The sequence below is a fragment of the Zingiber officinale genome, chromosome 6A, assembly GCF_018446385.1.
Source record: "Zingiber officinale cultivar Zhangliang chromosome 6A, Zo_v1.1, whole genome shotgun sequence".
NCBI lineage: Eukaryota > Viridiplantae > Streptophyta > Magnoliopsida > Zingiberales > Zingiberaceae > Zingiber > Zingiber officinale.
In genome coordinates this window covers 20,588,876-20,594,875 of record NC_055997.1, presented here as the reverse complement: position 1 = coordinate 20,594,875, position 6,000 = coordinate 20,588,876, and positions in this window count along the sequence as shown.

Sequence of the window (6,000 nt, the reverse complement as noted above, 5' to 3'; positions counted from 1 at the left end):
ACTATTGGATCGTTAGATTGTACGATCCTACAATCTAGATCGTGATTTTGCAAACTCCAGCTACAACCATCTTTTATTTTATACATTAATATTTTCTTTTCTTTAAGGATGAAATAGTAAAACTTCAATCAACTCATTTAGAAGGGAGTGTTTGTCACTACTATTGATAATGTACATCAGTCCAAAGATATCAATATTATGAGATAAATTTTAGGCTTATAGTCTCACTACGTCAAGGGTTTAGATTTATTATCTAAATTATCTGTAGTAGATGGTCCTAAGACAATAAACAACAACTCAAAGTATTATGATGATAATAGAGACATTATAACTATGAAAAAAAAAACTATGGATGATCAAGATGGCTATAGGTGAGTAACAATAAAAATTTGAAGCATTATTACAACAGTTTCAAACAAACTATTCCCAGTTTCTCTTTCCAACCTCCACCAATAAGCTCTTCGACTCTATCCTCTAGCATTTTCCATTCTTCCTGCAATGACTGTATTTTTTTTTTCCAACTTTATCTAGTTAGATTTGGACAAATTATGTTATATATATATATATATTTGACTAATTATGTATCTTTATGAAAAATATTTGACTAGTTAATATAAGTAAACCATACATCTATTAAATTTGATTACATTTAATTATTTTACATGATATTCATATTTAATAAAAAATATTCATAATACATGTTGATGTTGATGACTATTTTATATTGAAAATAAATTAAAATGTATATAACATTCTATTGGTGGCAAAAGGTGAATACACTCGCTCTCAGCGCCTCCGTTAATCCGTCCCAGGGTCAATATGGAGGAGGTAAATCACGGGCGGCTACTAGCCTTTGGAATAGTGACGAGCACATAAGGGAGTCATTTACCTCGATTTTTCCAAGATTCGAATCCTATACCTCATTGGTGGCAACACCTCATGTGTTAGCCACTAAATCCATCCGAGAGGACTGTATATAACATTCCATGACACTATGAGGCATCGCCAAATGTGAAAAAATTTTGATGACTTAAGTTTTAACTTTTACGTGGTCAAATAATTACGAAAATAATTACTCATCGCATTATAGAAGCCATTTCATGGCATGTGGAAGACATTGCCAAATGGTAATTAGGGGTGGATCTAGGATTTTAAATTTAGGGGTCGTATATTAATTGATGAAAATATTTATTAAATGTATTATATAATAATAACTTCTCCAAATTTTCAAAATGCATAATGTATATTTAGTTAAATGTGAAAAATAAAGAAAAATAAATAAATTCAATCCTACAAAGATTCGAACTCCAGAGGTGTGTTAAAATAAAAATAAAACTTACCATTACACCAACTATATATATTTTTTTAATTAGGGTAAAATAATATATATGCTAATAAAATTTTAAAAAAAGTTTTTATATAAAATTATGTTATTAAAAAATTTTGGGGGGGACGTGGCCCCTCATGTCCTAATGTAGATCCGCCCCTGATGGTAATACGTTTGAAGATGTGTATAAAACATGACACGAAATGTCTACACGATTGACGATGTTGTACATAATGTGTCATGAAGGTCTAATTGACATTTGCCTATGGGACGATGTGTTCTTGCATCGCCAAAACTTTGGTGTCACATTTTCCTTACATTTGACAATGCCAAATGTAAAATTTCTTGTAATGCGAAGTTGAATATTCCGTCGGAGCGGCCAAATGGAGAGAAAGCTAATTGTTCAGTCCACGAGGCCAAGTGGAGAGGAATCTTATTGTTCGGTCGGCAAAACTAAGCCGACTGGTTGGAGCCTTGAGTCGAAAGAGTTGATCCGACTGAGTAGGACAATTGGATCGATGGAGTTGATCCGACTGAGTAGAATGCAGACCGAGTGGGGGTGATCCCGTTGACCAATCTTGACTTTGACCACACCTCAACTTAGCTATTGAGAGGCTCGTAACACTCCTCACATCATTCTACAAAAAACAATTAGAGTCACGTTAACTTTTGAACTGTCTTCCTATATGTAATGTAATGCATTCAAGTGTCCTTTGCTGATGAATCCATTAAAAGACCAACACTAACACAGTGCGGAGCTAATTAGGCTCGGAGTTTTTGACTGAAAAGCATGCAGCAGCAAGCCAGCAACTCATTTCATGCATGCCGGTGAATAATTATATATATTAAATTAAGATGAAAAAGAAAGCCCTTAGTTACTGATTAATCTGGCTCAGCTAGCTTCATAACAGACAAGGCTCCCAAACATGTTTAGTGGCTGCTCCTCCACTGTGATCGAGAAGTCCGTACGTCCTGCATCCACATAAACAAACAATTCCCCTCGCCCTGGGCACGTGAAAACTCATCATAAAGCCCTGTATTCAAACAATTTAAACTCATGAGCGTACTGCCACAGTACTCAAAACCTCAACTCTGTTTTTTTAGTTCTTGAGACAACGTAACTTTTAATGTACAGCCTTCGCTTTGTTCGCGTATTTTGGTGGTCCTTTTTTTGTGTGTTGTCTCAGCGCACATGATGCGTGCTGCTGCTCTCTCTTGGAGCGAGCTATAAGGCCACTGCCCAGGGCCTGTCCGAACTGAACTCTCCTCTTTTAATTAGAAGCCTTCGACGAGTGTGTTGGAGGCACGCAAGGGTACTCAGCTCTCGCCTTTTCGCTGGTTGACAATATGTTCCTTCTCGATCGTCTTGAGACGAGCATAAATAAAGGCCTCCTTGTCTTTTGTCTCCGTGATGGATTCAAAATTTATATGTCTTCCCTGTACTTTCTCCAGCTACTTTTATGCCTTGAGTTGAATATTAATTGTGGGCATGTGTAATACAGCACAGGTGAGGAGTTTGTGGTGGGAGTTGCTTGATTATTGGGTGATTTGATCTCAAAGACAATTCTCTGTAGTTTTTTAAAAAGAGAAATTAGCTTTTTGTAGAGGTTTAACTGTATAACAGTTTTGTTTGGTTCGTCGGATATAAGATTGCTAAACAGTGTCGTTTCAACAAATTCATTTGAATATGAGGTTGGGCAGGATCCAGACAAAAGAGACAGGACAAATGACAAATAGATAGATAGGGTTTGATTTGGGAAATAGAATAATTATTTTTAAGATCGAAAATGCATGCAATTGATAAGAGAATTAGGACGGTAATCGAGTCAAGCTAAGCTAAGATTTGAAGTATTCAAGTTTATTTGATAGGTTAATCGAGCCGAGCTTAAAATGAACTAAGTCTTTAAATAATTATTCAGGTTTGACTTAGTTTATTTTTTTATGAGCTTGAGCTTGTTTGAAGTTTGGCTTGAGCTTGGTTCGTTTAAATGTTATCAAACTCTCAATTCAAGTTTGGTTTGAGTTTGATTCGTTTAGATATTATCAAGCTCTCAATTCAAGTTTGTTTGGTTGTTTGAAACTTTACTTATTTGATTGGTTATTGAGTTTGATAGTTCAAACTTATTTATTTATTTTATTTTTATTTATTTAGTATATTTTTAAGAGTTTTATTAATAAACATGATTCGTGAATATTGTTCACGTTAACGAATTGAATACATATGTATTCAAGCTTGTTTATTTAGTTTAACGAGCTATTCAACCTTATTTATTTAATTGATTATATATATATATATATTGAACGAATATAAATAAACTCTTAACAAGCTGAATATTAAATTTATTCACGAACGTCTGATTTATTTATAGCCTAAAAAGAATGAACCTTAAATGTAGTCCTATTTACAAACCCTTTATGTTGAAAATTCTCATTTAATCTAACTGCTTTGTACGCATATAAATGGGCATTCATTTGATCTTACTCGTTTGAAGGTTGAACATGAACCCTAAGTTGTGAAGTATAGGGATTCCATTGAGATATTTGAATTCGCAATAATCAAGTATATTATATTATCCCTCGATCAAAATTATTAACTCCACTAACATGGGTCGACATTCGATGATTAAAATGATTATTTAATTGCTAAAATTTAAGGGGAGACATGTAATAAATTGATGACAAAGAATAGACATATGCAATGGTACATTGGCACCCCTACACTCGTGTCTCAATCTTCACTCCCACCGGCAATCATTAGTTTCTTCCTACATAAGATTTTATGATTCATTTAGCCACTATATGTATATGACGGGTTGACAGAGCGCTGGAACAAATATATTCATCTTTTATCATTATATATATATATATATATATATATATATATATATATATATATATATATATAGACTTGATACTGTGCGTGACGTGCACAGTGCGTGACTGTGCGCGTCGCGCACAGTATCAGCGCTTTTTTTGTTTTTTTTTTATTTTTTTTAATTTTTAAATTAAAAAATGATTAAAAAATTTCTTTACGATTTTATTTATAGGGTTTAGGCTTTGGGTATAGTGTTAAAGTTTTTTTTTTTTTTAGATTTTACCTATAGGGTTTAGACCTTCTAATTAGGTTATAGTGTTTAGTTTAAAAATAAAAAATAAAATAAAATTAATTTAAGTATTTATTGAGTATTGTAATGTATTTAAGGGATATATCTATATATTAAATTTTAAATAAGGAAATGTTGAATTTTTAAAATTCAAAAAACAAAAAAAAATAAAAAAAAAACAAAAAAAGCGCTGATACTGTGCGCGACGCGCACAGTTGACCGCACAGTATCAAAACTCTATATATATATATATATATATAGACCATGAGCATTGTAAGAGTTAGATATCTAAATTATTAAAATAATAATAATAATAAAAAAGGTCATGAGGATTGTATCGACAAAACTATTGATATAAGTACATGTGGTAAAAATACACGATAAGAGATCAGTCATTTCTAGCGAGTAACAAGCCAACACCCTAGAGTTAAAGTGTGCGATCTGATATTTTTCTAGTCTTGATGGCCATTCTAAATACTGATAAATTTAATTATGAGGGTGTAAATTAAACAAAAGCTCCACCTTAAATTGTTAATTATTATCAAATTAAAAAAATAGGGTAAAAGTAAAAAGACATTTTTATTAAAATAGGACCTCCCTTTCAAAAAGGTAGATTCGTTACTTTAGCGGCCCCCTAGTGCCGACTCTATGGATATGGAGGAAGGTTTATGCAGGTACACAGGTCATAGGCGCATGGTAAGGTAAACCCTAGGTCGTCAGTTTCTGAGAATTGACCCCTGTCCATTACGTCAGAGATACCATATGTTCACCATCTGCGTTACGCCCTAGGGGCATAGGACCTCCCTTTCATTTATTATGAAAAGAGGATATTTATTATAACAATTATAACTTCTAATTGTTAAAATATAGTATTATTAATGGTAATTAGAATTGAAGTGTTTGTAGCCGCTATAAAATCATCATTGATATAATTATGTATAAAAATTTGTACAACATTAAAGGTAAGAATAGGTTTTTTAAAGAAAAAATATTTTATCCATGTCAATTTTTCTATTATTATATTTAAAATTTAGGATAAATAATTTATTTTATTAAATTTAGACAATCAATTTTCACTAAATACTACATCAACTATCTTAAGATTTTCATTATCCTTATTTTTTTTATTATTTTCTTTTTTTTTTAAGTTATTATTATTATATTTATAGAATGAATGGAAAAGGAAAGATTGAAAAGAATGAGCGGATGAAATGAGAGAGATTAAAAAATATATTATTTTATTTTTAAAATAAAGGTTTATTTTTCATCAAATTTAAATTAAAAAAATGAATAGAGTAGTTATATAAAAAAAATTAGTTATTTTATTTAAAATTTAAAATAAAAAGTTTAGATAGGATAAGTGATATGGATATAACTATAATAAAAAACTCTTTTGATTTTTATTAAAAAAAATATTAATGAAAGAAAATTTTTATTTTGTCTGCTGTCACATCACCTTGCATGCCACTGCCAGCTTGTCTTGGCGCTGGGGTGGTCGCTTCGCCCACTTTTTTTCTCTTCTCTCTGGCTCCCTCGCTCGTACACCCCCCGGACTATAAAACCATGGAC